Raw genomic sequence first — 12,029 nt, 5'->3', positions numbered from 1 at the left:
AATGGGAAGGGGAGGCCTTTACTTTCTTCCTTAGAACTTGATGATGAGTGGTGGCCGATACATTCAAGTTGTGCAAGATCATTTGTTAAACTTTTTTGCAATTCATGGGTGCGACATGTTCGTGCACGATACAGCTCCATGTCACAAGTCAAGAAAGATGACAAAATGGCTTCAGGATAATTGGATTGAGGTCTTCGACTGGCCTGGCAACAGTTCGGATCTAAATCCGATAGAAAACTGCTGGGCAGAGATGAAGAAAATCATAGCAGAGAAGAAGACACCCAATCTGGACAACCTCAAGACTAAACTGACAAATATTTGGTGAAAAGAAATGTCCTTAGATTATTTTAGAGATCTAAGTGATTTCATGCCAAAATGCATCCAACTGGTCCTGAAAAACAAGGAAAACATTATTTCATATTAATGAACGGCATTTCCTGAACAAACATTGTGATATACTATGATTTCTGTGTTTTTTAATACCTTGCAGGGGGAGGTCCTAAGTCAATTTGCAGTAGCTGTCTGTATATATATATATATATATATATACAGTAATCCCTCCAGTATCCGACGTAATAGAGCCAAAGGCATGTCCGGATATTGGGCCCCAGCCTCCTGGACTTGTACTTATGGACCCTAACTCAGAAAAACACCTATACAACTCCCTCTGGACATGCATTGCACCTATTTAAGACCCAAATTACACCAATAAGGGGCATAAAAGACTGAAATAAATGCAAAAGAACCATAAAATGAGGTTTTAGAGGTGAGTTTATACAATATTAAACATTCTGGGTACTTACAAGTCCCTGGCTCCTGGACTGGTTTGAACCGCCAGTTTGCAGTCCACAGTTAATCCTCTGCACTCTAAATTCTAATTTCTTAACACTGCACAACACTGTAAATTCCCATGTGTTCTAGTGGCGAGGTATTGCAGTTTATTCACTGTTTATTTACAAAAAACAAGCACCTGTGGCTTGCACTGCTATAAGCATCTGCTCTCGATCGGAATTAGGCTGTGACTGTCAATGATGGCGGAGTAACAGAGTTGCCAGATCGCAACGGCCACATTACCAATCTCCTCAACTTTCATTACCAAATTTAACTTTTCATTACCAAATTCGTAAAGCTAGCATTTATTCTTCACTAATTATATATACAAGTGGAAATACATGTAATCACTCTCCTTATAATTAACACCCTGTTGATTATTTTCACGCTGTGTAGGGTAGCAGATTAATCAGAGAGATCAAACAATCCACCATCTCCATCCTGTGTATCCTCATACATGTGAAAAATCCATTTGGTAATGCATTATTCTGATTCATTACCAAACGAATTTTTCATTACCAAATTGGCCCACACTTGGTAATGAAAAATACCAAATGGCAACCCTGACAGGGGAGGGGAGAGGGGGAGGAAGGAAAGGGTGAAGGGACCATGGTGTAACAGCTGTTCGGCGCCATGCGGCAATTTCAAATTACAGGAGGGAAAAAAGTCAGATTTTTTTTTTAATTTTTTGCGGTTTTTGGCCCATTTTGGGAATATTGGATCCCGGGACAATTATGTCCGGTTAGTGGGGATGTTCGGATATTAGAGGGGATTACATATATATATATATTTATTATATATATATATATATATATATATATATTATATATATATATATATATATATATATATTATATGTATATATATATATGGCCAACGGCCATACCACGTTGTGTACACCGCTTCCCATCCGATCAGCGAAGTTAAGCAACATTGGGTCTGGTTAGTACTTGGATGGGTGACCGCCTGGGAACACCAGATGCTGTTGGCATCCCTACGTGTCAAGTGGGGTTGGTGGAGGATTAGTGCACCTCCCTGTAAAACAATTAACTCTAAGCCCTTGGCCACCCCGGTTGGGATACATGGCGTCTGGCAATGAATGAATGATATATATACTGTATATATATATATTTATATATAGTGTATATATATATATATACAGTAATCACTCCAATATCCGACGTAATAGAGCCATGGGTAGGTCTGGATATTGGTTCTGTCTGGATATTGGGCCCCAGCTTATGGACTTGTACTTATGGACCCTAACTCAGAGAAACACCTATACAACTCCCTCTGGACATGCATAGCACCTATTTAAGACCCAAATCACACCAATAAGGCACATAAATGACTGAAATAAATGCAAAAGAAACATAAAATGAGGGTTTAAAAGTAGCTTCATACAATAATAAACATTCTGGTGACTGGCTCCTGGACTGGTACTTATGGACCCTAACCTATCCTAACTCAGAAAAACACCTTCCTACTGCACATGCATAGCTCCTAACACCCTATTCACACCAATGAAGGACATTAAAGAGTGAAATGAGGTAAGTATAGTATGGAAAAAAAGTACAGTATGAAACATTCTTATGTCCGGATAGTGGGGATGTTCGGATATTGGGCGTCCGGATATTAGAGTGATTACTGTATATATATATATATATATATATATATATATATATATATACAGTAGGTTCGCACATTGCGCGATTCACATCGTGCGCGAGTGATCAAAAATCATAACCAAAAACCCTTGAATGCGCGAGTTTACCGCACAGAACGCGAGGCAGAGGCAAGGAGTGGCTCAAAAACGCCATTTTCTATTAGTGCGCGACCACCCCTCACAGAGCGCGTCACATGTTGTCATGTTGATGCGCAGTAATTCCCGGGCATTCTACTGCGCAGCTTGGGGTACAAGGGAGCAGGCGCGCCATAACAGTCCTGGCTCGTGCACTGAGCGGATCCGCTCTCTTCAGCTAACCTGTCGTGTACAACGTGTGGTGTTTTTTGTGCTGCTCCATCCTTGCCTGTACTTCGCCGCACCATGGCTCCAACCCCGAGTTAAGAAACTTCTGATGCACGCCACCAAGTTAAAGATCATTAAGATGAAGGAGGAGGGTCAAGGAAACACTGCCATCGGGAGAGCCCTGGGACTGGCTGAATCTACAGTGAGAACTGTGTGCAAGAACCGTGAAGCCATAAAGGCTGTAGTGAAGATGTACGGTGCCTCTGACCTAGATGGCTGTTCGCGAGTGGGAAATCGTTCTGTGATACTAATGGAGTGCTATCTTGCCACCTTCATAATGAGGAAAGAAAAGGAAGGTGTTCCACTGAATGGAAGATTTATTCGGAACCAAGCCCAGCTCTTTTACAAGGCAGCATCTTGCAGGTTAAAAGTGGAAAAACCTTTCAGGGCATCGGTTGGATGGCTGGACCGTTTTCTCAAGCGTAAGGAACTCCGTTACGTGAAAGTGTCTGGTGAACATGCCTCTGCCGATGAGCTGGCCGCGAGAGACTATCCTGCGATATTTAGAGCGATTATTGAAGAGGGACAGTACACCAAGGACCAGATCTACAACATCGATGAAACGTCGTTATATTACAAGGCCATGCCCAAATCAACTTACATCGCTAAAAGACAGAAACAAGCCCCTGGTCGCAAGCTCCAGAAGTGTAAGATGACGGTAATGTTCACTGCAAACCTGTTTGGGAGCCACAAGATGAGGCCAGTTGTTGTACACACAGCTTCACACCCAAGGTGCTACAAAAACCTCACAAACATGGATGCAAGTGGCGTGTATTGGTACAAGTCCGCAAATGGTTGGATGACCAGGAACATTATGGCAGACTGGTTAACAAGGCGGTGTGTCCCTGATGCCAGGGCCAAGTGTCGGGAACTGGGCATTCCATTTAAGATGCTCCTTGTGCTTGATAACGCACCAAGTCACCCTCCATACTTTGAAGATCTTCATAAGGATTGTCGTGTTGTGTTTCTGCCGCCCCGCACGACGTCACTAGTGCAGCCACTGGATCAAGAACTAATCGCCACTGTGAAGCACTTCTACCATAAGCAAGTGTACGACTACCTACGCAGGAAGACCGACACACAAGAGGAGCTTCATGCCCTACAAGAAGATCATGGCGAAGACTTTGATGAGGCATCTGCTCCCGTTCCATCTCCACCAGCATCTGTATCCCGACCTGCCACAGAAGCCACAACTGTTGAGGCATTTTGGCGTAATTTTACGGTGAAGGACGCAGTTGAATTTCTCCTACAAACCTGGCACCAGATTACACCTGCAACGGTGAACCATGCGTGGCGAATGCTCATGCCTCACTTATGCACGACCCGGGAGATGGCCATTCAACCACTGGCCGAGGCTGAGGCAGCAACATTGACAGCAGCACAAGCTGTACCAGGTTTCGAGGACGTTACATTGGCAGACATACAAGAAGTGCACACTGCTACTGAGGAACAGCCTTCCGAGGAAGTGTTGCAACGGATAGACGAGGCTGACGCAGAGCCTGACGCCAGGCAGAGTCAAGTTGAGCAGCCTAGTGTGATGGAAGGCAGGACTGAGCTTTGTATGTCAAACATTAGCAAGATCCTTGCTGCCATGGATAAGCTCAAGGAAGAGGTGAAGGAACAGGAAGTGAGCAACCTAAGAACGGAGGAACTTCTGGTTGGTATCGACAAACTCTTCCATTTCTACACAGACAGGCACAGGGAAGACATAAACAGGAGAAGACAGACGCTCATAACAAGCTACACACAGCGGGCTCAAGTTGGTGAAATTGCGGAACCAATGACATCGTCTGCTCCTGTTCCTGTTGAGGATGAAGAGGATGCAGTGTCAGAAGTGTCAGCATTGGACTTTGAAGGGTTTATGGCCGAAGTGAGTGACTTTGATGCTCCTGGGGAGGGTGATCAAGAGGAGTCTGTGGAGGGAAGTGTTGGTGCAGTGGGGAGTGCAGCGCTGTAAGTGTTGCCGCTCCTCGGAACCCCTGTTATTTAAGGTCATCAGGCCTGTTGTCCACTGTTGTTAAGGTGACTACCCATATTTTTGTTATTGTAGCTATAGCTTTAGTACAATGTCTGAAAAATATGACCTTTATTATGTCTAAGGGTCAAAAAATGTCCAGGTATGAGGGGGTACCGCCCATATGTAATTATTCCCATAAGATTATGTATTCCCAGTGCGCGAGGTCGTGGACCGCCCAATCTCTCACGCATTGTGCGAGCCTACTGTATATATATACACTGTATATATATATATATATATATATATATATCTAGTAAAAAAAATAAAAAATAATTTGGTTTTACGCCAGGTATCCCCAAAGGGCTAAGGCGTTGCCCCTGGGTAGAGGACTTTTGGATTGGAGCGTGTAGCATTTTATGACCGGATGCCCTTCCTGATGTCTACCAATGACCCTTGGGTGGATTCAATCCTCCGACCCTTCGATGAGAGCGGAGCGCTCTAACCCACTGAGCCGCGGCTGCTATATATATTTATATATATTTTTTTTTTATGCGAGGAAGAAGGAACCAAAGGCCATGAGCCCGCAGTAACAGTTCCCTCCAAGAGAAAAACAAAATACAATAGAGAGCCAAATTCAAGATCCGATCATTTTGAGATACCTGGACACACTGCGTCTGAAAGAATGGAGATCATAGGCAGTAGGAAATACAGACAGAGGGAGACAGTTCCAGAGTTGACCTGTTGCATAAATGAAAGACTGGGAGTAACGGTTAACTCTTGCACTAGAGAGTTGGACAAAAAAGGGATGAGAGTTTGCTGCCAGACGGGTGCTACGCACCCATCGTAGGGGTGGAGGAATGCATGCAGACAGTTCAGAGGAGCAGTGACCATTAAAGTAGCGATAGAAAAGAGATAAAGATGCAACAGTGCGGCGAAGAGACAGAGGTTGAAGGGAGTCAGTAAGAGGAGGAGAGTTAATGAGACGAAAGGCCTTTGACTCCACCCTATTGAGAAGAGCTGTATGTGGGGAGCCTTCCCACACATGAGAGTTGTACTCCACACAGGGGTGGATAAAACCCCTGTATAGAGTCAACAATTGTGCAGGGGTAAAGAAAGAGCGGAGTCGGCTTAGCACACCAAACTACATGCACAGTACACACTACACTTCCTTTTCCAAAAAGTCAAAAATTATGGCGTCTCATCACCGAGCCTCGGAGTCCCCAGGGGGGGGGACCATAAATGCCCCCACCATCCGCCCCTCTCCTGGTGACGACTCGAGGTGCCTGGAACCACTGTCTGACTCTCTTCTTCTTTATTTCTGCAACATTCGCGGCCTTTCCTCTAACTTTCGCTCTGTTGAGCACCACCTCTCCTTCTCTAAACCTCACCTTCTTTTTCTAACGGAGACTCAGCTGTCTGAGGCAACTGACAGCAAACCCTTTTCTGTATCCTCCTACTTTCTCTATACTCATTTCAAAGCCAAAGGTGGCTGTTGTGTATATATACGCAACGACTTATCTTGCTCTCGTGTTCCTGAACTCGATTCTTCTGAGTTCTCTACACTCTGGCTTCGGCTTTCCTGTCATTCTCTGACTAAATATATCTGTGCTGTTTACTTATCCCCTAATTCTACTGACTATCAAAAATTCTTCGACTATCTTACTTCTACGATGGAACACATTCTATCCATTTCTCCTTTCTCTGAAATCTCCATGCTAGGAGATTTCAATGTTCACCACCACCTTTGGCTCTCCTCTCCTTTCACTGATCCACCTGGTGAACCAGCCTACATCTTTTCTATCCTTAATGACCTAGAGCAGCTTGTACAGCACCCTACCCGTATCCCTGACCGCCTTGGAGAGAGTTCCAACATACTTGACCTCTTCCTCACAACTAATCCTTCTTCTTACTCTGTTAATCTTTTCTTTCCGTTGGGCTCCTCCGATCACAACCTTATTACCTTAACCTGTCCTATCACTCCGGTACGGCTTGTGGACCCTCCAGGGAAACGTCGACTGTGGCATTTTGGAGCCGCGGACTGGGAGGCCCTCAGGCAGTACTTCTTTGATTTTCCCTGGAATGATTATTGCTTCCATGGCCGTGAGCCATCTGAGTGTGCCTTGCGCATTACGGAGGTTATTCTCTCGGGCATGGAAGCATACATTCCTTTCTCATATCCTTTGACTAACGCAAGAAAGTCTTGGTTTAATCACGCTTGTTCTAATGCTGTCCGCAACAAGGAGAGGGCCTACAAAAGGTACCGGAGCCAACCCACCCCTGAATCACATCATCTTTACGTTTCTGCCCGGAATCGTGCTAAGTCTGTTCTTCGCTCTACTAAAAATAATTTCATCCATACTAAATGCTCTCAACTCTCCAACTCGAATTCATCCCGCTTCTTCTGGCACCTTGCCAAAAATCTTTCTAACAACTTTACCTCATCATCCTTCCCTCCTCTTTTCTACTCTGATGGCTCTGTAGCTATTTCTTCTACTGGTAAAGCAGATCTGTTTGCTCAGACTTTCTCCTCCAATTCCACCGTAGACGATTCCGGTGCTGTTCCTCCCTCACTTCCCGCCTCTGACTTCTTCATGGCTGACATTAAAATGTCATCAGCTGATGTATTTTCTGCCATCACTGGCCTCAATACTAGCAAGGTATATGGCCCTGATGGAGTCCCTCCTGTTGTCCTCAAGAACTGTGCATCTGTGCTTACACCCTGCCTAGGAAAACTCTTTCGCCTTTGTCTTTCTACTTGTACCTTTCCTTCTTGCTGGAAGTTTGCTCTCATTCAGCCGGTCCCAAAGAAGGGTGACCATTCCCAATCCTCTAACCATCATCCAATTGCTTTAACATCCTGTGTTTCAAAAGTTTTTGAGTCCATTCTTAACAGAAAAATTTTAAGGTATCTTTCCTATCACAACCTTCTTTCTGATCGTCAGTATGGGTTCCGTCAGGGATGCTCCATTGGCGATCTTCTCACCTACCTTTCAGACTCCTGGTCATCCTTCTTTTGGGACTTTGGCGAAAGCTTTGCCATTGCACTTGACATCTCAAAGGCTTTCGATCGAGTCTGGCATAAATCTTTAAGTTCCAAACTGCCCTCTTACGGTTTCAATCCTTCTATCTGTGCTTTCATCTGTAGCTTCCTTTCCGGTTGTTCTATAGTTGGTGTTGTAGACGGCCATCATTCTTCTCCAAGATCTATCAACAGTGGCGTTCCTCAGGGCACTGTCCTATCACCAACTCTCTTCCTTTTATTCATCAGTGATCTAAGCTGTTCATCTAACCCTATCCACTCATTCACTGATGATTCCACCCTATCCTTTCCATTCGGTTCCCGCAACGTCCATCTCAGCAGTTACTTCAACAATCGAGGGATGAGGGTATGGCACACCTAATGTCTGACTTGGCTCGTATCTCTGACTGGGGTAAAAATAATCTTGTTCTTAATGCCTCAGAGACTCAGTTTTTACACCTGTCAACCCGACAAAATCTTCCACAGGAATACCCACTAATGTTTAATCCCTTAACCGCGGGGCATCACTTTTGTGATGCTTGGGAGCAAGGGATCATACTGCGGGGCTTCACTTTTGTGATTCTGTGTTATTTTGAATTCGCCCAGGCTTTCAAGTGGTGGCTTGTATCATCTATCAGTATTGCCAGTGTCCAACACTAGTCAGCACTCCTAATCTCATCTGTACTCCCATCCATTGTTGACAATTTAGCCATTTCTCCCCGTTCTTGACTCCCCTCCATTTCCCTGTCCTCTCGCCTGCCTGGCCATTCTATGCTAAGTAAATCTTCCCTGGAATTTTCCACTGATTTCATCCATTGAAATAAGCCCTATGCCCTATTCTTATACCAAATAATATATACAAGAAAGAAATTAGGTAAGTGATAGTGCCATACACCTGGAATTGGCTAATTATCACCTGACAACACCTCACGTGCACTCGTTCGCTAATTTTCGCTGCTTATTTCCCCATGAAATATGCCGTATAATCTGTCTATCTATCTATCTATTGCCAGACGCCTCAATCCCGTTTGGGGTGGCCACAAACAAATCGCCTCTAAGTCGCCCTGTCCCCCGCCATTTCACTCCCCTGCTCCCAACTCACACCCCCCTCTCTCATATACCTTTCCACCCCATCCCTCCATCTCATCCTCGGCCTCCCCCTCCCTCTTTCCCCCTCCACCTCACTCACATACACTCTCTTCGTCAGTCTTTCACCCTCCATCCTCTCCACATGGCCAAACCACCTCAGTGTGTTCCTCATAACGCTTCCTGTCACATCCACATCAACACCACAACGCTCCTTTATATCCTCATTCGTCAGCCTGTCTCTCCATGTGACTCCACCGGGTCCTCTTAAATAACTCATTTCCACTGCTCTCACTCTTGACTTGTGTCCTTCCAACAACGTCCAAGCTTCACTTCCATACGTTAGAGTTGGTATCACAATACTGTCATGTAGTAACTTTTTCACTTCCATGCTCACTTCCCTGTTTCTTATCACTGCTTTCAAAGAACCAGCAACCTTTCTTCCCTGCTGTACCCTTTCAAGCACTTCACCCTCCAAACCTCCATGCTTACTCATCACACTACCCAAGTACTTAAACGGACTCACATTTTCCAATTCCTCACCATCCAACCTCGCTGTACATTCAGTGACTTCACCTCTCTCAAAGACCATCACTTTACTCTTCCCTACATTCACCTTTAGATTCCGTTTCTTACACACTCTCTCAAACTCATCCACCAAGCCTTGCAGCTCCCCTTTGTCTTCACTCAACAACACAGTATCATCTGCAAACTACAGTACAGGGAGTTTCCAAACACTACCCTCTCTCACCAGGGCCACTCCAACATCCACTACCCTACCTTGTACCTCTTTTATTACCCCATCCATGTACAGATTGAACAACCATGGAGACATGACACATCCCTGTTTCAACCCAACTTTCAAAGAGAAAAATTCACTTAGTTCACCATCCACACGCACTGCAGCCTTCGCACCATCGTACATACTCTTCACAGCATTCAACAACTTCCCATCTACTCCATATATTCTTAACACTTTCCACAATCCTTGTCTATCCACCCTGTCATATGCTTTCTCCAAATCCATGAAAGCCGCATACAATTTCTTTCCCTTCTCGAGAAACTTTTCCACTAAAGATCTGAGAATGAATATCTGGTCTACACAACCTCTTCCCTTCCTAAAGCCTCCCTGTTCTTCTCCAACTAATTTCTCTGTTCTTTCTCTAACTCTGTCAATAAGTATCCTACCATACACTTTTCCTATTATACTAAGAAGACAAATGCCCCTATGATTACCACACACTTCTTTTTCCCCTTTTCCTTTGTACAAAGGAATAATTATACCTGACTTCCAATCCTCTGGGACTCTACCTTCCTCCCAGGCCAATCTGCACATCTTCCACATCCATTCTACTACTATCTCTCCCCCATGCTTCAGCATTTTGCCACACACTCCATTAATTCCTGGGGCTTTCCCTGATTTAACTTTCTTCATTGCTTCCACAACTTCTATCCTACTGATTTCTTCCTGTCTTCTCACCTCCCTCCTTCTCCCAGCCATTCCCCAGCCACTTATACTCGCATTACTTCCATCGTCTACGTTCAACAATTCCTTAAAGTGTTCTCTCCATCTGCTCACTTTTTCTCCCTTCTCCACTGGTAATCTACCATTTTTATCTTTCACTCCCCTGCTAACTTCACTTCCACCCTGTCTTACTCTTTCCACCTCTTTCCAGAACATTTTCTTACAGTCCCTCCACTTTACACTCAAATTCCTTCCAAATTCTTCATCCACTCTCTTCTTACTCTCTCTTACAAATCTTTTCACCTCTCTCTTTCTTTCTACATATAACTCTCTCTTCCGCCTCTCAACCTCTTCCACGCCCCTATTTCTCATCCATTCATTGTATGCTTTCTTCTTTTGTGCCACAGCCTGTTTCACCTCTTCAGTCCACCACGCTGTTCCTTGCACCCCCCTCCGTCTTCTCTTCCTTCCACATACCACATCACATGCTGCACATATTTCTTCTGTAAATATTCTACACACACCTTCCACGTCTCCCATCTGCTCCAATTCATATTTGCCCAATCGTTCCTCCACTTCTCTCTTATACTCTGCCTTTTTCTCATCATCTTGTAACCTTTCCACTCTCCTTGCAACTACTCCTTCCTCTCGTCTTTCCCTTCTTCTATTCCTCCATCTTACTTGAACTTTAATTCTGGCCACCACCAAGTAGTGGTCAGAAAGTCCACTCCCCCAGCCTCTATAAACTCTTGCATCCATTACACATCTTCGCATCCTTTCATCCACACACACATAATCAATCTATTCTCGTAATAAAAATATATATAAGAAAGGAAGGGAGAAGCCTAAGTGATATTTACATTCACCTGGAACTACCTAATTTATTATGTATTGTCTAGATTTCCTGCCAATCATTTCATAACGTATATATTAGCAGCTTTCACCCCGCTGACATTGGCAGCATTGCACTCCCCCTAGGCAGGCCACCAGTCCACACTGTATTCAGTTTACTGTCGTCTTTCAAGGTGAAAGCACGTCGGATTCGCGCCTGCCCAATTCCACCGCTTTTTAGCCCCATGCAAAGGGCCCTGTGACCTCTACCCCTTACTAAACCTCGTGTGGAAAGAGGTAAAGGGCTTAGTGACTGCTGTGGAACATGAACTGGCTAATTTGTCAAAGAAAATGATAGGCAGTGAGTACGATCTATCTGGTGAGTAAAACAGTGCAAGTGGAAATGTAAATAATGTGTAAACAGCAAGTGAAAGCAAGGAATGTAAATATAAGTGAACAGTGGAAAATAGTTTTATAAGTTACTGCAAGTGACTTCATAACACAGTGTAAATAAAATAGAAATGTAAATAATGTAAATAAAATGGAGAATGTAAATAGAAATGTAAATGAGTGGTAACATAAGAATACGAGTATATATACTAGGAGTAATAAAAGTGAAAGTTTCACTGTAGCATGTATGAATACTATGAATTGTGAAAGTGAAAATGAAAGTGACAGATTCACTCTCAATGCTAGTATACAGGACGAGAAAGTGAATGCTATGTATTTTACTGAAAGAGAAATTGAATGCCTACAGTGACAATAAACTACTATTACTGAAGAAAACTTATGGATAAAGACTGTAGATATA

At 44.0% G+C, this 12,029-nt stretch overlaps 1 protein-coding gene and 1 non-coding gene across 2 annotated transcripts in view; both read left to right on the top strand.

Annotated features, from left to right (window-relative positions):
* The window catches only part of LOC145413844 (ubiquitin carboxyl-terminal hydrolase MINDY-1-like), a 178,103-nt gene that overhangs the window by 76,867 nt on the left and 89,207 nt on the right, over positions 1-12,029 (top strand). The window lies entirely within an intron of this gene.
* LOC145413896 (5S ribosomal RNA) lies at positions 1,704-1,822 on the top strand. The gene has a single exon (XR_013899774.1). It is a non-coding gene; the product is annotated as a 5S ribosomal RNA (ribosomal RNA).

The sequence above is a fragment of the Coenobita brevimanus genome, chromosome 97 (genome assembly GCF_032717465.1).
Source record: "Coenobita brevimanus isolate Jiangsu-jjx chromosome 97, ASM3271746v2, whole genome shotgun sequence".
NCBI classification, from domain to species: domain Eukaryota; kingdom Metazoa; phylum Arthropoda; class Malacostraca; order Decapoda; family Coenobitidae; genus Coenobita; species Coenobita brevimanus.
This window is presented reverse-complemented; position numbering and strand designations above follow the sequence as displayed.